Below are 24,511 nucleotides of genomic sequence, written 5' to 3'. Positions count from 1 at the left end.
CAGACTTCCAAGCATTTGTTGTGATGACTCAGGCACAGAGCGTCTGCTGATGCTGCTCAGGATGGTTCCATTTCAGCAGTGATTGATTTACCACCTCTTAGTATAACATCGTCTTACAGCTCTGAGCTCTTTGGGGGGAAAGATTGAATTTCAGTTTACATTTTAGATAGAAAGGAAAGTAAAAAGGCTGTGAAATTGAGACATGAGCCACATTACATCGGCAGTGATTTATCGATGTGTTTCTAGAGGGCATCAGGCAGAGTAGCTAACAGACAATAAGTGATACGGGGCGGTTGGGCATGGGGGTCATGGAATTGAAGCAAAGAAAGTGTCCTGTATTAGTAGCCACACTCTCTCTTTACCACCAGGGTGATCTCCCAGATGGCCCATTCAGGTCTCCTTGTCTCCTTGCAAACCTTCCTCCAAACACACCTGTCCGTTTCCTTCAGAGACCTTGTTCTCTGCTTTATCCTGGACCATTAGCCCACGTGCATCACTCATGGTTTCTTCCTTCGTGAGACAGCCATCAATGACCCTTGACTGACACCTTCATTGTCAATGACAGTGGCTCCAAACTCAATAAGGAGCTGGTCAAGACTTCAGGCACAGAAAAGAGAGTTTCTTGAGAACAGGTAACTTTGGCATTTTTGAAATCAAATCACCTCCCAGGTTGTAGAAACTCATTGTATATCGCCACATAATCTGTCTCCAGATTACCACACATTCCGAAGCTTGAGTAATCATGCTATTTCAATAAAGGTGATATGTTCCACGCATAATGTAATGGGTTGATCTTTACACCTCTGTGAGTCTTTCGATGGAAAAAAAAGTACACATTAGAACAGATTCTTTAACAAGGACACATCTTGATTCAGATTTGTAGAAAATCATTTGGGATACACAGGTCAGCACACCTGAACATTTCTCCCCTCCTCATCTTTAAGATTTAATTGCATGACTCAGCTTTCCCTCAGCTCATGGGTAAGAGATACCATGAAAGTCTGGCAGGGTGGGAAGAAATCCAGACAGCTGTCCACCTGGGTATGGACTGCTAGAGGCTAGTCTCTCAGCTTAGAGGCCACATTGAAAAATACATAGTGTCTCTTATGTACGTTCAGCGACTCCTAACTAGTGGGACAGATGTGTGAGCCATATGGTTCCCCAGGGCTACAGGGAAGGAAGGAAGGGAGGGAGGGAGGGACAGGAGAGAGAGAGCATTATTCTCATGGAGTCCTTGTGCCCCAGTTCTTAGGATTTGCCTCACTTGTCATCTAAGGCCTGACTTTTTAAATCTCTCTTTACACTTTCTTTCTTGATATTTGACTTAAGGAGGACAGGATGATGGTTCTACAACATGACTGCCTGCCAGGGACCTCTGGCTGAGTTACGGGACAGGTGAGCTGTGAGTATCTCACCTGTGGATGACCTTGGCTCCTGACATCTAGTTTTCATTCTGTCACCTTGAGAGCTTGACTTTGTCGCTGTCTTCTTTTAGGCCATGCTTGCCCTTCGTAGTGGAAGGAGACTGGCTGAGAAAGAATATGCTTATGTGAACTTCATAGAATAACATGCTTAAAAAAAATCTGTTTAAAGAAATGTATTTTCCAATTACAGGCTAAGGGCACTGCTTGGCAATACTTGTTACTGGGGTAATTCTGATAACGAGCAGATTTGCCTGTGACGGTACCCAGCCAACTACAAACAAATGTGCCACCAAAGTGTGTGTCTTCCCTTAGCACTCCTGATGGCACCGTCTTGGTGATTCTTTGTGAGCCTGCAGCTGCTTCCGGGCTAAGTCTCCAGAGATCAGGGTGCCTTGGGACAGGTGCTGAAGCCAGGTGAGATGACAGCCGTCCTTCTCTGCCTCATTCCCCTTCCTCTCACTGGAGGGCTGAAGACATTTGCATTCCTCTCAGAAGCCGGTGGGAGGGAGGGAAGAAGCCAGAGGAGAAACACCACCAGCAATAAGATCTTCGCGTGTAGCTCTGGGCCATGAGGAAGACCTGCTGTATCTGCATCCGGGAGGCAGTGGCCTGGTTTGGCTTCCATGTTCCTTTAAGTCCAGGTACGTTGATGAGCAGGAAGACAATACAGGGTACCAGGGGAACGTGGAGGAATGACACCAGCTAAGGAAACCATCACAGGCCATTAAAAAAGAGAGAACAGTACCTCATCTTTGTCCTTTCCATCCTAGAAGCACCAGAAGCTAACGTGGTGAGAAAACGGCATGGGGAGGAAGGGAGAACCAGTGGCCTGATTATTCTGGGCTTACAGGGGGAAACCAGGGGTGTCCAGATCAGACCTCACGCAAAGGCCACTGCCCTTGAATTTTCCATTTGAAACACAGAAAGGATGCATTAAAAATTGAGATGACTCTGGAGTTGACTGAGACAAGGACAAAACCACCTACTGAGACTCCACTTAAATCTGGCCTAACCCGCAAGCAACTGTGGAGGACTGAGGGCCTATTGAGACGGGAGTATGATTTTTGTGAGAAGATGAAAAATAAAGGTTTATTGCCTGTTTGAGATTATTAAAAGTTCCCTGGCATTTGAAGTGAGTTGGGGTTAAATTTCATTTACTATTTTACTGTTGGCATTTAGGAGTTAAGTGAAAGGCTCTTTGAAATTCACTCTTTAAGCACCTTGGGCTGCATAAAAATATATGGGTGTTGATACTTTAAACACATGTACTATACTTACCTTAACTCTGGAATGATCTAGGAAATGAGAGTGAACTAAATCACCAGGTTGACATTCCAATTCAGCCCATGTTGTTGAGGGGCTCTGCGAGTTCCAGAACCTTCAGCTGCTAGTATTATCAGTTCTGCCTCATATGCTTCAGTGGATATTTGCCCAAACTCATAAAAATTTCTCTGCAAGGTCTATTGAATGTCGCTGGTATTTGTAACATAATAATCAAAATGAATTGTTGCTCTGGTGGTAGAATGAATACACAGAGGCTGATTAATCCACTTGCAGGAACCCTGAAATGAAGATAAAAAACACAGTCACAGTCACTCTTAATATTAACCCCGTGGGGACTCGTGTTATTAATTGGTCTGGATTTGAGCACAGATTTTAATCAACTGGCAGAGTTTTAAGCTTACACCTCCCAGAACTGCTCATTCATCTCCAAGAACTGTGAATTAAATGTTGAACAAATGTCAGGGAAGGTTCTTTTAAGAGCTCATCTTAGGACATTTCATCTCCATCCATACCTGGTAATAAAGCAGTGCAGCTGTGTACCTGACTGAGCCCACGTCTGGAGAGAATTTACCTTCAATTTTTCATAGAAGAAGGATGAAGAGGTAGCTCTATGCTGCAGAGTCAACAGGGTTTTGAATTAATATTTGGGTAATTCAGGCCAAAGTAAGCATTCTAAGGATAGGAGGGGAAAAGGATCTTTTAAATGAAAATAATGGATTCAAACATTGGGATAATGAACTGGCCCACAATGTGGATCTCAGCAGGAGTCTTTAAATATTTGGATTTCAAAGAATTATTTGAAATTCTTTGTCCAGAACAATGAAAATGTGAATTCATGTATCTCTGAAATGTAAAAAATAATCCAGGAAGTTTATGTCCCCCCTAATGCCCATCCTCTGATTGACAGGTAAGATTCCCTAAGTTAGATGCTTTCACAATAACTAGTGACAACTCTTCTGTAACCCTCTCTACCCCTGCTATGATTGGTTTATTTTTAATTTCTTTTTTTTGTGTGTGATTGTCTTATTGCCTGTCTTTCTTGGTAGCCTAGAACCTCCCTGAAGGAAGGAGCCATGTAGATCTTCACTGCTTAACCTCTGGCATATAAAGCAAGGCCTGGGACACAGACAGAACTCAATAAATGTTTATGAAATTAAAAAGCAGTATCCTCATCCACTGAACGTTTAACGTTCTTGTCCAAGCTTAAACAATACGAAGAAAAACAAACAAACAAACAAAAAACAATGGAGAAAATTTTTATAAAATTAGGAGAACATTGATTGTTCCCAGGTCTCCAGTCTGCATGACTAAACTTTCATTATATATGATTGACTTAATGATAATGGATTTGTGGAGAGCAGTTTTTGTAATTATGTTTGAGTCCTTTAGTTCTCTGAAGCAGTGCTGCTCCAACTTGAGCCCACATAAGAGTCACCTGGAAAACTGGTGAAAACCCAGATTGCTAGGCTCCATCCTCAGATACTCAAATTCTGGAGGACTGGCTTGGGAACTGAAATTCTGCATTTCTAATAAGCTCTAGGTGATGCTGACACTGCTGGTCCAAGGACCACACTTTGAGGAGCAAGGTTCTGAAAACACTATGAAGTAGGTTTTAAACATCTCATCTTCTGTATAAGGAATTTTGAGAGGCAGATTAGTCCCACATTTTCAGACTCCAGGTTCTGTTTTTGTGCTGTTATATTACAATGCCGCTCCACACATGGGCCAGAATAACATCCTTATCATATCTCTGCTTTACATTCCCCTTGGGATTTTTCTTCAGGAGCTATGACTAAAAGTAATTAAGTTCTTAATTTGATTTGTTATATAAATACTGTTATAACAACATTAATCAAATTTTTCAAGAAGAAAAGTAAGTCTTCTCTAATCCCTTCATTTTGTTGGAGGCTCATTTTTGCATTTTTGTCATGAGCATGCTAAGTCTTAAAGAACAGTGATAATGATGAATGTAAACTTTGTTTTCAGTGTTTACTTAACATATTGAGCACTTTTTATTCAGTTGCATTGTTTTTATTATTTTAATGTTTGTTAAGTGAATATACTAAAATATACATGAGCAACTGAGTATCATGCCTTCAATGGAGTCACCCTGACAGGCTATAAGTATACTCTGTTGCAAGGGAGTTGCTCAAATATACTTGGGGTGACTCTTGTGGAAAAATTCTCTGAACTAGTTTTAAAGAGATTCAAGAAGAACAGGTTCATTCAGTCACAGTCTGGTTAACCAATATCATCCCTCATTATTAACCTTAGCTGACTCTTTAAGACTTTTCCCATTTCTGAATAAACCAAACATGTCTTTAAAGGATTAATACTGGCCACCACTGGAAGACATGAAAAAGACTTCCAGATTCTGGTGCTGGAGGATGGCAATTTTGTGATGTCATTCAATTTCTCCTAAAATGACCTATAATTTCTGTAAAAATGTACCTTTTTTTGCAGTAGATTAGTCTTCTTATATACAAATACAAACATGTGAGAATAATAAATATAATTCTGAGGAAAAAATGAGTAATAAGGGGCCTAAGTCCACCAGATTTTATGATGTTACAGCTATTAAACCAGTTTGGTACAGGATTACGATTAGAAGAAAAAATAATGGAAGATAAAGGAGTCCAAAAATGGGTTTAAGTACAGTATTCCAAAGGAGCAAGATTTTAAATCAATGTGAATTAATGGATTTTTTAATGCATAAAATTGAGACAAAGTAGATATTTGAAAAACCTTATTTAGTGTATCTAAATTATTTACTATATCTAAATAGTTGCATCAAAAAGAAAAATCCAGATGGAGGAAAGATTTAAGTATTTAAACAAAGCTAACCTTTAAAAGTATGCAAGGGAAATACTGATGCCTGATAAATTTGACTATTTTAATGCAGAAGTCCCATACTGTAAACAAAGATCAAGAGAGAAATGATAAACCTAGAAAAAATATTCTTAGCAAATAAGAAAAAGGGTAATTTTCTTAATTTATAATGTACTCTTTCATCAGTTATAAATGACCAGAATTATAATAGAAACATGTACAGCATATTTAACCAGAAACAGAACTTTAAGTGCTTGATAGACATGTAAAAAGTTGCAAAACATCATTTTCATTAAGAAAAGGTACATTGAAACAAAATTGTGACAGTTTTCACTTATCAGATTGGAAGCTACCAAAGTAGGTAATAATTTATAATATTATTAACAATATTTAAGAAAACAGTCTCATATACTCTTGATGAGAGTATAAATTTTTGCAACTTCATTGAATAGCAATGTGATAAAAATCTATCACAGAATAAAATGTACATACACCTTAAAATAGGATTTTTACTTCTATGAATTTATGCCACAATTATACTCACAAATGTGCACTGATATATATGTATCAATATATACTCATTATAAAATGATCTGTAATAGTTTAAAAAATGAGAAGCAACCTAAAGGCCATAGGCTAGGGAATGGCTACATAAATTGTGAAACATCCATTCAGTAGAATACTAGATAATTACAAAGAATGAGGAAGGGCTCTGTGTGCTGACAAGGAAAAATTCTCAAGAGATATATTGTCAAATTAAAAAAGAAGAGAAAAGAAGAAAAGCAAATTGTAGAAGAGCAGATAGAGTGTAAAAATTATGCTTCTGTCTTTTTTAAAAACTGCTCAAAATTAAAATATGGTATCTAATATTTAGTTGTCCCCATGAGTAAGTATGTATCTCATTAAGATATTATGAAGATGAAATGAGATAATGTACGTAACAACCTGTGGGATATGTTCCATTTATCTTGCTAAGTAACAGAATACCCTAGCCCTTAGCGGTTTACAGCAATGAGGACTCTCTTCTCACACAGACGCAAAACAAGTTCATTTCTTTTTGTTGTTAGGTAGTATTCCACTGTATGCATGTGCTACATTTTTTTTTGTCCTTTTACCCATTTATTTGTCCTTTTACATTTGTATTGTTTCTAGTTTTTGGCTGTTTGACTTTTTAGTTACAAATGAAACTGCTGTGAACATTCATGTACGAGTTAGGATAATGAAAAGACAAGTCATAGATAAAGAAGAAATAATTGCAGGGCATCTGAAAAAGAATGTATATCCAGAATACGTAAAGGATCCTTAAAACTCAGAAAAATAAGCAACCTAATAAAGAAATGGGAAAATGATTTGAATGGACAGTTCACAAAATAAGATACAAGGATAACAAATAAGGACATGAAAAGATGCTCATTGGTCTTTTGGGAAAATTTAAATCAATATGAGATATAATGATATATCTATTTTAAAGCTGTTTGGAAGTTTCTTAAAAAGTTAAACATACACCTACTATAGGATTCAGCTATTTCACTCCTAGGGATTGACTCAAACTGAATTTTGATTGCTGATTATTTGAATGTTTCACTAGGGTGTAAGTGTAAGCATTTGAGTTTGGAGACACAGTTTATTAAATCTTATTTTATTGTTAATGGGGATATTCTTCACATTCAATATCATGTCTGGAAACTGATAGTTCAGTAAATGTAATCTTGTAATGGAAAGGTGAAAAATGGAAAATATTCTTGGTTGTACTGGAGGAGATGTATAAAACAACAAAAATGGTAAGGATTTACTCATTCCTATAATCCTGTGGGTTGACTGGGTGGTTTTTCTGTTACTCCCACCTGGGCTCACTCATGCAGCCGGGAAGACTGGAGCAGCTAGACCTCCCCCTCCATGTGACCTCTCACCTGGGCATCACCCCGGTGGGCTTCTCCACATCATGGGAGGCCGAGGACAGCGATGAAAGAGGAAAGCCCCAGTGTTCAACAATTTAGCTAGATTCTGCCTAGATTCCATTTGAAAGTCATGTGACTAAGTAGCAGTGTCACTGTGGGTCATTAAAAAGACGTGGAAGGCAGGAGGTGACAGGTGTTGGAAACCATGACCATAAGAAACCACTACACTGTATGGATAATCACCCCCATTTTACCGATGAAGAAACTGAGGCTTAGAAAGAACGCGATGACTTGCCAAAGGTTGCAGGGCTTGAGTAACAGAGGATGTGGTTCTCTCCCGTTCCCCTGACTCCAGAGCCTGTGTTCTGACCACCACTTTGTGCAGAATACCATTGTTTTCCCTAGCTCAAACCACTTTCTATGCCCTCTTCCCATCTTTAATTTCAACTTCAGTTTTCCTTCTGCACCATTTTAAACAAGTTTCGAAGCTTGCTCCAAATCCTGCTTCCTGTCACACTCCACTGGTCCAGGTAGTCCTGTGGCTGAGCCATTTTTGGATAAGCCCTGCCTTCTCCCACCTCTCTACACTGAACTACCTCCCTCCTGAAATGGCTTCTCACTTCTTAAGTGTCTTCCGCAATCCCAGAAATACTTCAAACTCTAGTCCGCATGTCACACCTTCAACTCAGCTTTCCTCATTCACCTGAAGTAAAACAGGTTATTGCTAATGACTTAGCACTTTATCTTAACACTCTTATCACATACTGCAATATTGAGGTAGGCATCTTCTGTGTGACTTTCAGACTGTAAGCTCGCCTGGGTGTAGGAGGCTAGAATAATACAGCTCTGTATTCACCATTCTGCAGATCACAGCAAATGTGCAGCATTGCCTGAGTAATGAAGCTGCCTTTTTTTTTTTTCTAATTTGTATGTCCTCTTTAGATATCTTATAACAGTACTTCTTGGACTTTAGTGAGCATAAGAATCACCCAGGGATCTCATTAAAATGCTAGTAGTTTCTAACTCCATAGGTCTACCTTTGGGTCCAAGATTCTGAGCATTTGGAAAGCTTCCAAGTGATACTGATGCTTCTCATCTAGCGACCATACATTGAATAGTAACGTCCTGTAAGACACAATTCTGAAGGCTCCACGTTTAAAATAATAGAGCAAGAGTTTTGTAGAGCAAAATAGTACTTACAAAACAACAAAAAATAGTTAAAGTCAGAGTATCTAGGCTAATTTGATGCATTTTCTATCACCAATTTCAAATCAATGCATTCAGCTTCTGAATTTTCTACCAATCCTGGTTTCTCTTTTAGTTTGTTAAACTGAAGAAGTAAAATAATAATAATAATAATAATAATAATAATAATAATAATAATAAAGACCAGGATGTCTCTGTAGCTTATGTATTTTCTTAGTTTATTGAAGAAGACATCAAAAGTGATTTCATCCCCACAGTAGCTTCCTTACATTTGCCTTGGCATCAGTCTTGTTATGTTCTAGACTGTTATCCCAACTACAACCAATGTGAGCACATTAAAATACAAATATGACTGGCTCTCCCAGTTAAAAATCGTACCTGGGTGAAGTCCGAACTTTTAAGTGGCTCATATGGCCCTTCCTATATCTCCAGTTCTTTATAGTCTATAGAATCTAGATATATAATATATGATAGCATAGGTTTTTGTTCAGTAAATATCCACATATCCCCGTCCAGTGAGGGCAGAATATACTCCCCCATCCCAATTCCTCTGGGGTCTGCCTTGTAACTTGCTTTGGCTAATGGGATGTTAGTACTCATAACACAAGCAAGGACGTTAAATATGCTTCAGCAGTTTGACTTGACTTTTTGTTCGAGTGATCTGTCATGAGAAGAACATGCCTGGGTAGTTGCTTCTCTTTCCACATAATCCTCAGAATGAACACATTAAGGAATATCTGAATCTAATCCACATCTAAAATGCAGTGAAAAATATCTGAATCTAATCCACATCTTGCAAGGACAGCTTGAAATTGAGCTACCTTTCTGAACTTATCATAAGTCAGCCAAACCATAATCAGTCTACTGATTCATAAGTATGAGAGTAAATGTTTATGGTAGAAAGTCACTGAATTTTGGAGTAGCTTGTTATACAGCATTTTTATAGAAATAACTGACTGATACATTGCAAACCTTTCAATTCCTCTGATTTTTCCAGCCTCTTTTCTCCTCTGGACTTTTGCACAAATTGTACTTTTTATCTGAGTCACTTTTTTCCTCACCATCCCTCCTGGTTTGGTTATTTACTGCATATCTTCATGGTTCCAATGTAGAAGAAATTTCCTTCTATGAAAAGACTTCCTGGTTCCCACATTCGGATCATATACCTACTTACGTACTTCACCATCATGGTGCATTTGCCTAATAGTATTTATCAACTATAATTGCATAATTAATTTTATTTTTCTCCCACTTGACTTTAAACTCCCAGAGTTCAGGAAAAATATCTGCTTATTATGAAGCCCCAGTACCTAGCACTGTGCTGGAACATTTTGGAACTCTAGATGAAATTTTGTTGAAACAACTCAATTTAGGGTACCAACATTTCATTGTATAAGTCTTTTATGTTCCTTGATGCCTTTGCTCTTACATGAGGTTGAAGCCAGGTTGATAACTTCTAATAGAGAACAGAGCTGTGTTAACTTAAACATACACACACACACACACACAAAGAAAACAACAACAACAAAAGTATTAGATTTGAATAATTGCATACTGGGGACCTTATACTTTCACATGAGCTGAGGGGGAGGGGAACTATTAGCTACACCGTAAAATAACACGCTGAACGTGTGGGAGATGCTCATACTTCATTCCTGTTGAGAGGTGCGTTTTGAGAAATGTGGTTCATGGAGACAAGACGTAATTTCCGTCAAAGATGGTAAGACGGGACTACACGTACATCTAAGAAAAGTGATGGTGACGACTTTGGAGGATACAGCAATGGATTGAAACATCCCATCTGTTGAGAGGATCTTCACTTTGGATGAATATTAATTTTTTACTGGAACTTGCATTGTTACGTTATTACACGATCTGTCAAGGATCTTCGACTATTTCTCTGGTCCAATTATAGACCTGATCTTTGTGTTTTCTTTCTTTCTCTTAAGTCTCTCTGGAGTGGTAATCATACACACAACCACACCTTATAACCAATAATCAAAATAACTTAAGTTGCCTGTATTTTTCAAAAAAGTCAATGTTACAAAAGGCACAGAAAGACTGAGCAGCTGATTCAGATTAAGATCTAAAAAAAAATAAAACTAAAAACTGTACATAACTGCCTAGCTAGATCTTATAAAATTTAAATGTTTCATGAATGATATAATTAGGAGAACTGCTGAAATTGGATATGGTCTCTAGATCATATGGAAGTATTATATCTAATGTTAAATATCTTGGTTTTGATAACTGTTTAGTAGCTACATTAGAAACAATCCTTGATTTTAGAAAATGTATATTTAAGTACCAGGGAAAATAGGAGTATATTGTAACCAACATACTGTGTAACAGTTCAAAATAAAAAGAGAGAGAGAGAGAGAAAGAGAATGATAAAATAGATGTGGCAAAATATTAAAAATTGATGAATTTAGGTAAAGAGTACATAACATCTCTTTGTACCATTCTTGTTTCTGTAAACTTAAAATTATTACAAAAATTTAAAAAAATTAAAAAAAGCAAACTACTGGATTTGTTACCAGGTCTCATAGGACCCATTTCAGTGGGCTTTCTGCATTTAGAAATCTCTAAAGAAGTTTTGATATATTTATACAATGGAATATTATTCAGCCATAAAAAACAACATGCTATTTGCAGCAACATGGATGTCCCTGGAGAATGTCATTCTAAGTGAAATAAGCCAGAAAGAGAAAGAAAAATACCATATGATATCATCCATATGTGGAATCTAAAAAAAAAAAAGAAGAAGACAAATGAACTTAAATATAACAGACATAGACTGGGGAGCAGGGTGGAAAAGGACAGACTGGGAGTTCAAGATTTGCAGATACTGACAGGTATATATAGAATAGATAAACACATTTATGCTGTATAGCACAGGGAAATATATACAAGATCTTGTAGTAGCTCATGGTGAAAAACAATATGAAAATGAATATATTTATGTTCATGTATAACTGAAAAATTGTGCTGTACACCAAAAATTGTCACAACATTGTAAACTGACTATAATTCAATAAAAATGATAATTACCTTTCAGATGGAGTTAAATGGTGTTCTTAAAAGGAAATTTTTATTTAAAATCTATATTCTAATGTAACAGTGGCTATAAGTGAAAAAATAAACTTCATAAATTACAAAAAAAAAAACAACTCTGGACCACAGGGGGGCACTAATGCCTACATTCAAACACAACTTCAAACTCTGGGGCACCCATGTCAAGATCTGCCATTGACAACTTCAGGAATCATGTCTGCTCCACTACTGAGATAGGCTGATTATTCTCCCCAAGGCGGGAGCATTGCAAGACAGCTGCTGTAGATCCCAGAGTTTATGTTGGAACTACAGAGAATAGATCTGGAAAAGCAGTGGTCCCAGAGTTTCTGTGTGATGGGGATTTAGGAACCACACTCTGGCTGGAGAAGCAGCAGTGGGCTGGTGTTGAACTGTGGTCACATGCGCTATTCTTACTGGAGAGTGGGTAATTTTTTAGGAGTACCTTTGGAGGTAATAGAATAATCAGGGGCATAAAGCCCCTACAGACCATTTCTTGGTGCTGCCACTGGTTCGTGCATCAGACTGGGTGTTATTTCCTTTGCTCAGATATTCCTGCAAGGCCTAGAACAAAAAGCAGGCACTGCAAGATGCTCTGAGTAAGAAACAAGCTGAGGCTGTCTGAAATAGAGTTATTGTCTCAGAAGTAATTTCAGAAAACGAAACTACAGAACAAAACATTGCTCCTAAATGAACAATAAAATATCAAATAACCTTAGCTCTCATTTTTTTATATATGCAAACACCCCCACTGAAGAAGACTCTAAAAGCTACATTCAAATCTGTTAGTGAGTAATTTTCTTTTTTGTGAAACAGATCTGAAAAATTACCGCACTCTCAACCTTAACTGTTTACTTTCTCTAGGGCTTTCCTGCAAATAAACATTTTCCTTTACAGCACTTGGCCTGTAATTTTAGGGATACATTATATATTAACATAAAGCGTTCTACGTTGCCTTCATATAACACTCATTTTATTTTTATTTCAGATGGATGATTTATTTATTCATTTAGAATTTACTCAAAAACGACTCTAGTTGATATGTCAGTGCCATATCTCTTTGGCCTTCCAGGAGGTTATCCACAGATTCATTAAACATTTCCCACTTAAACATCTGGGACCCTCTGCCTAAGGGCTCTCTCCTGCAGCTGGCATAGAGTGAAGGATAGACCAGAAGTGCTGAGGAGTTAATGTTCCCCAGAAGAAACATCAACCAATGAGAGAAGAGGACATGTAGATAAAAGTGCCAGCTTCTCTTCATCCTCTGTGGAATAATTCCAGGGTGGGCTCTACACAGTCTCTCAGAAGGTTTCCAGTGGCTTTAAGCTCCATTGTATCTGTGGTAACCTACTCAACAACACAGCTTTTTTAATTGGCTACCTCCTCTTTGCTCTCTGTATTTACCAATCCCTTACCAGTGTTTACTGCAATACAGCTAAAGAAATTACTTGAGCTGAAGTCTTCGTCTCTGCGTATTTAAACCAAGACCTGTTTTCTGCCCCAGGCGCTAGTCTACACATAGCGGAGACAGTGGGAACAAGACAGAAAAAGTGCCTCCTCTGTTGAACTTTCCTTCTCAAAAAAGCAGCAGAGGTGACCCAAATGAAATTCAGAAATAGGAAATATTGGGATTACTGTGGAGTAAATATGTAAAACAGGACAACGGGACAGAATGTGGGTCTGGTGATTCTATTAGAAGGCATATTTGAGCTAAGCTAGAAAATGGAGAAAGGGTGGGCTTTGCCAAGATCTTTGGGAAAGTCAGACCAGGCAGAGGACAAAGAAAGAGCAAAATGGTGAGGCAGAAAGGAGGTGGGGAAATCCATGGAACAGAAGCAAGGTCAGTTAACTAGTGACTAGAAAACATGGAAGAAAATTTTATGGGCTTAGAGACAGAAATACTAGATGCAAAGATACATGGCACACCTTTTATCTTTAATACTTATATTTACATTTTAGTTGATTTGTATGTTTCTACACACAGTTAGTACAATATTAATGCACTGGGGAGTATATATTCATTCATTCAACAGACATTTACTAAATGTTTACCAGGCAAAGGTCTTGTGTTAGAAATGCAGGAAATGAAACTAAGCAATCAAAAATTACTGTCCTCATGGAGTAGGCTTTTGGAGGGTGGGAAAACATTTAAAAAAAAAAAACCTCTTTCCTTTTATTTTAAATGGCCACTATTAATCATGATTCTTTATAAGTCTTCTCTTAGGGGCCACGAAATTTGGCCTTAGAGCTCAGGAGATGACTCCTCTCCTCTTGGCCATGGTAGATGAGTTATAGCTAATGCTGTAAGTGCCCCAGACTCGTCCCCTCATCCAACACCATTCCAGTACAAACCCACAGCCTCCTATTGAATGCAGCTGTGACTCTCACTTGAGGGCTTCAGCCTCATACTCAGGAACTGACATCACTGAGAAATGAGGGATACAGTTGGTATACAAATAGCCCAGCTTCCACATCCCTCTGACGGGACAACTCTGCAATATGTTCTACACTGTCTCCTAGTATTCCGCAGCAAGGCTGAAACTCAATTGTTCTCAATAACAGCTGGCTCCATAACATGCTCTTTATTGAGTGTCCTTCCTTTTCTCACTCCCTCACTCTTCTATGGGGATTTCCTTGAATCACATCCCCAGAAAATCACTCCCATTCAGAATCTGCCTCAAAGGAAACCCAAACCAAGATGAGAAGAAAAATCCTTCTGTCATAAGCCGAGTACTGAAAAAACACAAAACAAAACAGAAAGACAATGGAGTACTGCCTTTTACTTGTCCTTCTCAACTTTGGTAATTATAATTTTGGCTGATCAGGGAAAATTCCAGTCAATATTAGGTATATTTATTTACATTCACATTTGCATTTGTATTTATGTACTTATGTATATATATAAATATGTCTCACATATCTTGACATTTAGGTCAGAATAAAATATCTTGTAACTCTTCAATCTCAGGACTTCACAAATATTTTCCAGTTTTTTTTTGCATCATGCATTCTCCATCTGTATCAAGACATTTGGATTTTGTCATGCTTACTGTCTCTTCCAACAGATATTTCTTCAGCTTTTTGAAAATTCTGGACTTTATCATCACAAGGGGTAGAACATCAAAATATCACTTTTCCCTAACTTCCTCTAAGGTTCAGTAAGCAGGAGAACTGGGGAAAAGAAGGAAGCAAAAGGTCCTCCTTCCAGCTTCAGTGACTCAACAAAATCAACCATGTGGACCAGTGGGTAGATGGTCTTTGAAACCTTCCTGACTTTAGAAAAGGCTAAGGAAATGCTTCCTGTGCCTTGATTTTCCTATAGGACACAGTCTTACTCATTGACTTCATCAGTGTTAGGTGTGGCACTAATTTAAATACTTAGTTTAATGAATCAGATAAAAAAACAATGAGAAGTATACTAAAATCTTCTCTTGCAGCATCCTTTTGGCCCATCAAGACATCAGTAGCAAAGAATGAGCTACATATTTTCTCAACTTTGAAAGGAGATTCAGAAGACTATCAGCGCCAGTTTTGCCTTTACCTAAAAAGACAGAGCCAAAAGGACTCTTCATTTAATTAGTGAAGCCTCAAGATGTAGGGCATCCGTTCATCTCAAGATCAAGGTTTCTTATTTTATTCTGCATCTTCAACTTCATTCTCACAAAATGATTACATTTTTTCCTGCCTGTGGAGAGCCTTGGCACATGATCAGAGTTTCTGACTCCCAAAGCTGTTCGTATTCATAGTGATTTTTATAGCCCATCTTGTAGACACTGGGAATTATTCACAAGAATCTCACCTGCCCCTGGTACGATGTGGAGTATCAGCACAGTGCCCCATGAGTCAAAATCCTTCCTTATTTCCAGAATCACAGCCCACAATCTTACCTTAATCTTAATCTCTAATCTTGTACTGATTGGATTTCATACTTTTTCTAATGGAAATTTCCAATATTTATCTGCTTCATAGCAAGTGACTTTGCTTTGGGACTATGCATTTAACCAAAACAACCACACAACGATGGTCCTGCTATTAGGGGTGAGGAGATTTCCCCCTCTTCCCTTCTTGAGTTCTTGTGGCTGAATTGATAATAAAACTGACACAAGACGGATTAACAGGAGAAAAAGAAACAAAGTTTAATTGTGTGCATGGAGGGCACACAGAAATGGGACCTAAGAAGTGACCAAAGCGGCAGCTTTTTTTACTTTTTAGATAAAGAAAAAAAAATACATTTGTGAGGAATTGACAGGACGACGAAAATAACTTAGGCTTTAGGTTCCCAATTAGTGAAGAATCTAAACAGAGTTTGGGTTTGGGGATAGTAAATTAAAGAAGTAACAAGGTTTGTTGACACAGGTTTCTCAGTTCTGGATGCCCTATCTTTGGTAATAAGGGTATCTTTCTACCTCCAGATGTAAGGAGTGTACTTTTCACATGGGAGATTTATTTCCTACGTTTTGGGAGACAGAGAGGAGGGGCAGAGTCTCCCTCTTTTCTTGGCCATTTCTTAAGTGACTTTAACTCAAGACAATCAATATGCCATGGAGGCACATTTAGGGTGACTGCCCTTGAAGCTTTTGATGAGGACGCAGGCAAATAGGTAAGCAAAACTCCCAGACTCAATTACCAATCAGATGCAGACATGTTTAGAGAGGCAGCAGGGGAAAGGAAACTAGTGTTTTATTTCTTAGTCCCTTTTTTGAAGATTCTCCTACTGGCTGTGACCTATGCCCTCCAGTCAACTTGTGATACTGAACTTGAGCCCTCATTCAAGGTCTCCTCAGATAACACCTTCCCTGGTCACAGGGGCTATTGGTGCCAGTGTCCTGTTCCTACTCCCCAAAACCTCCAAGTTCCTGATTAAAGAATAAGAGATAAGAGATACACGTGCACTAGATGTTTTGCATTGAACTTCACATTGTTCACATAGTGTCAGCTCCATCAGCACCAATGCCCAGTCTTCCTGCTCTCAGTTGACCATACCTGGTTCATCCTGGCAGCAGCACGTGGAGGAAGAAATGTTAAAGTCCAGAGCATAGGCAAGCAGAGCCTTGCTGGATCCCAGCAATGTCCTTCTCAAGACCCAACCAGGTCAGCAGAATCCTTGAGCCCAGAAATAGTGCCAGGCTGGAAATACCAGGATGAAAATAGAATACAGTTAGTTTTTAGTAAATCTGATATTGTTCTCCTAGGGAAAAAATTTATGTCTGTATTCTGAGCAGTCCAATCTGAAATGAGCCACCTAGGATTGCATCAGACAGGGAATGGCATCCTTCCCATGAGCCCTGGCAAGCACTGGGCTGGCCTTGGTTTGTGCTCAGGTTCCCCACTGGAACCATTAATGGTTTGCTCTCAGATTGGAGAAGGCCATCTTAGAGCTATGACCCCTCTAAAAGCAGGGCAAACCCAGGTAACTGACAGTAGCTTTGAAAGGGCTTCTTTGCACAGAGAGACCAAGGACACTCCAACAGGGCTGTTTAAAAGGAGGTCATTGGTTAATCACCAAGAACGTGTCACATATATAGCAAATAACCTCAGTCTTCACACAGTAGAGCTGAGTAGAGAGCAATGCAGTGTTAATCAAGAGGGTGAAACTGTTAGAGTGGGCAGATAGCTAGATACAAGCAGAGAAAGGGTGATGCAGACCAATTGGCAGGAATTTGGCAGGAAGGAGGGGCACTGGCCAAATATAGAAACTATACATCATGCCATGTAAGCACCAGGGGTCCCTGGGCAAAGAAGAAAAAGCAGGAACCTCTGGGCTGATAAGTGATCATGCCTTTTGAGGTGATGAGGCCTGGAGGCTAACAAGGAAAGGTGAGAAAAGGCAGGAAACTCCAGTGTCCCAATATAATCTTTTATTTATTATGCCCTCATTTCAATAAAATTAGCCTTGCAGATATGAAGTACACATCATTCACTGACACCATGACACTTCCCATCCAGACTAGATAAGAACACCCTAACTCCCTTTGGAAATGTGAAGTTAGAATGAAAATCAGAGAACATGACCCCAAATCCTTCCCTCCCCAATGAGTATTCTGCCCATTCATTTTTACGCTCTGTGTAACTAACTTGCCAAAAAACTCAGGATAGCCGCTCACCTGAGCCTGCCCGTTCTCCCCTTGAGAGTGTGCCATCCATCCCTTAATAAATCCTTGCTTTACTTTCTTAACTTCTGCATCTTGTCCCATTCTTTCTGGAATGGGACAAGAACCTGGGCACCAGTTACATCTACTGGCAGCAAAACAAAAGAGCCAAAAAGCCCAAGGGAAACCAACCTACAGGGTGACACCCAACAGAGAAGGCAGCTGGTAGACCAGCATTTCAGCATTTGAGTGAATGCTGCCCTCAGTGGTATTCCAATTACCTCTGTCCATCCTTTGTCAAAGAAGGAACCCTGTTCCATTTGTGACCTTACAGCCATTGGGAATTCCAAAACAGAATTCGGGCAAACTGCCTAAACTCCTACGTAAACTGATTCTACCTGTAAAAAGGAACCACAGGGGGAAACTCATTGAAGGTGACCCCGTCTTGCTAAGCAGTTCGGGTTCAAGAAAATCCCTCATAGATGCCCCAGACCTTTATCCCAGTGACAGCTTCCGATTTAGGTTGGGGAATAATTTAGGGGGCAGATAAGGAAAGAACTATAGCTGTTCTTTGTGTGGGATCATTCTTCCCGTTTGCTAAATAAACTCATGGAAAGCATAGAGTTGACATTCATCCAAGTTAAAGAACTAAATTATGTTAAAGTATTTTACAATCCCCCATCGTGACATTTTAATTTTTATTTAGTCTTATATTTTTCATAGGGAGTCACCTATAAATCAATACTTCAATGCCCTAAGTTTACTTTATTTCATATACTTGAAACAACATTAAACTGTCTTTTGAGAGTAACTTGTCCATAAGTCAGATGTTACTCTGTCACAGTATAACAGAATTTCATTGTAACAGCTTGCAACTCAGAGAGGTCGTGGCTATTTTAGGATCTACCTCCCAGTGCACTACCCAGAATTCTGCTGGATTGAAAGTATACAACTCACTGGAAAGTGGGCTGCTGCCTCCCTTTCTTACCAGCAGTTGAAGGTGAGACCCACTCCCCAATGTTCTGATGGATGGAAATTAAACAAACAAACAAACAATAAAAACCCTGCAAACATCTCTGGGTGAGATGCCTCAGCATTTCAGGATTGGAGAGTTGTAGAAAATAAGAATTAAGTCTATTAAATAGTTCCTCCAGTGTATAAGATCTACTATCAATTTGTCCTGAAGGAAAGAACCAGTATTTGAGGTTATATGGAATGTAAATGCTAAGGACAGTGCAGAGGAACCAGCCTCACCACACACGCAGGTCTGAAAAGGCTGGAGCTGAGTGAGTTCATTGCTGGACTGTGTGTGCAAGATTTCAGCCAGTTGCTGTGATTGCATTAAAAAATCCCTCATGGGAAAATGATAGGAATGCATGCGCCCCATCCCCTCCCTGACTTGATATCATTACCTTCTACATTCTGCTCCTTGGGGTCACTTAAAAAAATGTATACTTTATTGAGGCCCATGTTTGACTCAATGAATACATTTTCTTTTATAAGCTACCTATATTATTTTCCATATAGACCCTGTAATTCTTTTTTAAACTGAGTAAACATTCTTCAGCCTTTCTTGTGGTCCCTACTCTTTTATTGGGGTTACCTTTTAAAATAAACATCAAAAGTCACAAACCACAAAGGCTCATTTTCCTCACACCTAAGAAGCATGGCTTTTTCCTTTATAGCTGACAATGGTACATTTTGTATAAGATTCTACAAAAAAAAAAATCCACAAAAATTACAGATCTAGAGACTTCGTTTTCTCTACTTGTAAAATGAAATGGATTAAGCTAGAACACACTTCAATATATTTTTTAAATCTTAGAGTTTGGAAATGATCTTCGGGAAGACAAAGAGTTACTCTCCAATCCATTACATATTTCTTGTGATTCGAACTAAAGATGGACAAAGAACGCTTCAAAAGAATTTGATTCCACAATCTTATTCAGAAAGCCTCATCACTTATCTTATACAGGACATGGCTGTGTTTTTGCACTGACGTTTTCTATGTATGGTTTCAGGCTAAGTGTCTTTTTGTTAAATCATTAGAGAGGGAGACAGAAAACAAATGATACTGTTTAGAAACTTCTCTTAGAAATGAAAACACTGAAATTCAGAAAGATGAAGTGAATTTCTCAAGTTCACACAGCTAGGGAACAGCAGAGTTGGAACTTGGGACTGCACATCTACCTGCTTCTCATTAAGTGCTGAATCCCTGCCGTGTGGTAGGTACTGTGCCTAGTGGTAGGAATCCTAGGAACAGAGAAGATAAAGTCCTGCTCTGAATCGGGGTTTTGGTGAAGAGACTTAATAACAAAATAATGGCCAGTTGTCATGAAGCGTATCTTAAAATCCTACTGGGAGTATATCCAGAGAAAACTCTAACTCAAAAAGATACATGTACCCCAAAGTTCATAGCAGCTCTATTTGTAATAGCCAGAACATGGGAGAAACCTAAATGTCCATCAACAGATGACTGGATAAAGATGTGGTTTATATATTTACATATATACATAAATACATAATGGAACACTACTCAGCTATAACAAAAAATGAAATAATGCCATTTGCAGCAACATCGATAGACCTAGAGATGATCATAAGTGAAGTAAGTCAGACAGAGCAAGACAAATATCATATGATATCACTTACATGTAGAATCTTTTAAAAATTATATAAATGAACTTATTTACAAGCCAGAAATAGACTCACAGACATGAAAACAAACTATGGTTACCAAAAGGGGAAAGGGGAGGGATTAACAATGAAACCAAAAGGGTGAGGGGAGGGATAAATTAGGAGTTTGGGATTAACAGAGACATGCTACTATATACAAAATAGATAAATAACAAATACTTACTATTTAGCACAGGGAACAAGATTCAATATCTTGTAATAACCCCATAATGGAAAAGAATCTGAATAAGGAGATATATATATATATATATATATATATATATATATATATATATATAACTGAATCACTTTGCTGTACATCCGAAACAAATACAACATTGTAAATCGACTATACTTCAATTTAAAAAAAAAAAAAGCCTATCAGAATAGCTGATCCCAAGATTCAGCCCTGCATATTAGAGGGGCACCAATGATGGCCTGTAGGGTTAGAGAAGAGCTCTCACAGGGGTAACATCTGAGCTGAAGACAAGGACTCCAGGCAGAGAACACACAAGTCCAGGGGGTCCTAAGGCCATGGCAAGCCCAGCAGAGAAGGGTGATGTCAGCAGGTGGCCAAAGGTGGGCCACTTCACACACAGGATGAGGGGACTGTCAAGTGACACAGTGGAGGAGACAGATGCAGCTCAGACCATGAGATGCACTGAAACATCTCCTGGACACAACCTAACCTCTGCCCACACCTGCTACCTCTCTCTGTTCATATTCATGGCCTCAACCAAGGGGGTTGGCAGCAGTGGGTAAATTCCAGAGATACTAAGGGCAGGTTTTCCAGGCCTGGGTGAATGAGTCAATTAAAGAAATGAGAATCAAAAGGGTGACATTGAAGAAATCATCATAGCAGATACAAGAAGGTCAGATATCTTTGCTTTCCCACCAATTATAATTTTTTTCCATTGAAATGGGTGAAGAACTCCCCTGTGAGTTAGCTTAGGTAGGGAGGAGAATGGAGAAGGTTGAAGTGGCTAATGTGGTGGATGCTAGGGAGAGCTGAGTGGACAAACAAAAGCATTGAACAGTATAATTAATGTAGGAGCTGTGGATCTGACTGCTGATGTAGTATTTCAAATGAAGGCACTTGGATTTAACCAAGTTAAGTGCAATAGGAGGACAGATAAATAGGCAAGGCTAATGTCCCTGCCACTGCACCACAAATTGGCCAACCCCTGTCCTAGATTATGAAAGTAACAAAGCCTGCACTGCCTGTTCCCAGATTGGTGGGAAAATTAGCTGTGCCATTGCTCATTGGGGAGTGCTTTTGTTTGCTCATTTATATGTTTGTTTGTTTAATAAGATGATAGTCACCAGCTACAGGACTCAGGTCCTCCACACTTCCTCTTAATCATGTTCTGGAAACTACCCTCAGAGCACTTCACTGCACCATGCTTAAGAAAAATTCCTGGAAAAATCTTTGCAAGAGACATGTCTTCCTCTTCAGTGAGTAAGGGCTGTGAGTGACAGAATATTTACTCAGCAGAGTGACATAAGAAGTGGTGTACATTTCCCCAGAAAGTTCCAGCTACAGCACAGATTTCTGGTAGCAAAGCAGTGACTGTCATCCTGCTGGGAGGTGTTTGCGGGGTTCATGTAAATGAAGGAGGAACAGTGACTGTTGCAGGGCTAATCAACAAAGTGAGATGCCAGTAATTAGGTTGCAACTGACTCACATCCCATTCAAAGCATTAATTGGGGGAAAATATGCAGATTGCTGGTTAATCATAGAACAGTTTTAGTTCCATAGTCATTTTCTTCCTGTTCATCAATTTGTTTGATTGCTTGTGTGGCAAAACACTGGCTCTTCTCTGTATGTGTTTAGCTATTTGAGACTTTTTTTAAAGCCATTTATTAATTAGAGATGTCTTTAAAGCACCGCAATAGCTCCTTATGTCCTATGGAAGGATAATTTGGAAAGTGGGAGCATCTGACGGTGACACGGTGTTTTCAGAGACTGCTGGAGAGGAAGATAGGAGAATAACATGTCTTCCATCTGTGTGAGGGGGAGGCAGAGGAAAGACTCAAGCTCTCAAAATAGATATGTGTCAAAGGTTCAGAGCAGAACGTACCCTACCATTTACCCACTTTTAAATTAAACTATCTGCCTAGTCAGGTTACAGAAAATTCTGTGCACCCTCCAATCTCGTACACTTCTTTTTTCATATCTGTAGTTCTGATGAATTTAACTTAATAGGTTTTCTCTTCTAACTTGCTGGTACTTTCTCTTCCCAAGAGAGCACAAACAGGCCTTTTCCTCCTTCCTGGAATTTTGAACTTGGTCTATGACTCCTTGCTGGATTGGGGTCTATTTTTGTGCCTGCTAAAGAATGATCTGTATACTGCAGGCACATGGCAAGTTTGTGAATGGTACAAAGAACATATCGGCTTAAAAATTATTACACGTTCATCGTCTAAATCAGAATTCTACCTGGTCAAACGTGCATAGGTGATGTGAAGAAGAGTTATATATTTGGTGGGAAGAGTAGAACATGAAATAATGGAGTGAAAGAGCAGGGGTTCTCAAATGTAAGTCTGAATCAAAACCTCCTGGAGCCCCTGATCTAGCCTAGGTCCTGGGCCCTTTGAGATTCTGCCTCAGTAGTTCTGAGGCAGGCCAGGACATTGACTTTATACAAGTTTCAGGAAATTCTGATGTTACTTGTCCCTGGACCACCCTTGGAGTAGAACAAATTAGAAAGCGTCACAAAAGCATTCAGTGTACAAAACTAAAAGTTTTTAACGAAATGAAGTTCTGAAACACAGATCCACATCCATAATGTCTGCAGGGAAGATTAGATCCATTAGCTTCCTGTTTGTTTACAAATACAGATAAAAACAATTTTAGGCAGATGAGTTATGATCAACCAGGCAGTGAACCTAAAACAAATCAACGTGACTTTGTAACTGTCTTCTTTTATCATTTCCTTGGTTCCTAGGAAAGTGAGAGATTTAAGAGTCAGTGGTATCAGGTCTATACCACAAGGGAGACAAGGACTACAGCAAGGAGTATTATGAAACTCTCTGCACTCCATAATATTTTTTCAGAGATGACATCGAGTCAAGTCACCATTCATCATAAACAAAGAGGAGACAGTGAAAAGTTGTCAAAGTCAAATCTCAAGAGCTTAAAAAAAGAGAATGAGAGGAGTCCATCTTTGGAAATGAGAGGATAAAAGACTAACATCTCTTTGTTGGGAAATACATTTAGATTTTGCTAAAGCCACAGTTACCATATCGAATGCATGTTATAGACTAGGTATTGTGTTAAGAACATTATTTCATTTAATCTCCATGATAACCAAATATTACTATTATTTTCACTTTACAGAGGAGAAAATCAAGGCTTAAGGAAGTAAAGAAACCTTCATAAAAATAGACAGTATGTGACGTAGCTGGAATTAAAATCTTGTTCTCTTTCTCACCATCTCAACTATGTAACTGCGGTGGTCACATATGTTCACGATGACTTAGAGAATCATTGGCAGCGTCTCTTTGCCCTGACTTGAAATGAGACTTCTCTCTTTGCATCTTTTAGCAACATAACAATCCCCCACAAAAATGGGTTCAGAGCGATGTACCCTAGTAACTGTATCCTGGGGAAAATCTACACAGTAGTTAAATTTCCCAGTACAAGGAAATTGCTCCAGGAGAAAAGATGATACTGTAAGAAAACCCAGTGCATGCTTTGGGTTCCTGATATGTCATGACAACCTTTAGGGGCTGAATGGCTCTGAGATATAATTCTTATTCACATTTCATGAATATTGGTTTCTCTAAAAAATCTTTATATACGTAGGGAAGCACTGTGTTGTTTAGGATGTGGTTGATCACAAGGAATGTTAAACTTGACCAACAGTGGCTTAAAGCAAGAAGTCAGGAGGTGGAAAACAAGATGTCTGGAAGTGGATGTCCAGGGCAGAGGCAGTAGCTCAGTGATGTCATCCAGGACCCAGGTTCTTTCTAACTTACCATGCTCCTCCAGCCCAGCACTGTCACCTCATAGGCTCTCTCCAGATGGTTG

The 24,511-nt window shown here is 38.9% G+C and overlaps 1 long non-coding RNA gene across 1 annotated transcript; it reads right to left on the bottom strand.

Annotated features, from left to right (window-relative positions):
• Positions 1-218: 218 nt before the first annotated feature.
• Positions 219-18,058, bottom strand: LOC140687242 (uncharacterized). The gene is made up of 5 exons (XR_012061417.1): positions 17,818-18,058; positions 16,697-16,840; positions 2,703-2,986; positions 1,416-1,529; positions 219-811 (listed from the first exon to the last, which is right to left on the bottom strand). It is a non-coding gene; the product is annotated as an uncharacterized lncRNA (long non-coding RNA).
• Positions 18,059-24,511: the final 6,453 nt, after the last annotated feature.

This window comes from Vicugna pacos, chromosome 19, assembly GCF_048564905.1.
Source record: "Vicugna pacos chromosome 19, VicPac4, whole genome shotgun sequence".
In the NCBI taxonomy this organism is placed as follows: Eukaryota; Metazoa; Chordata; class Mammalia; order Artiodactyla; family Camelidae; genus Vicugna; species Vicugna pacos.
Note: the sequence above shows the minus strand (reverse complement) of the source record. Positions and strands in the feature narration are given on the sequence as shown.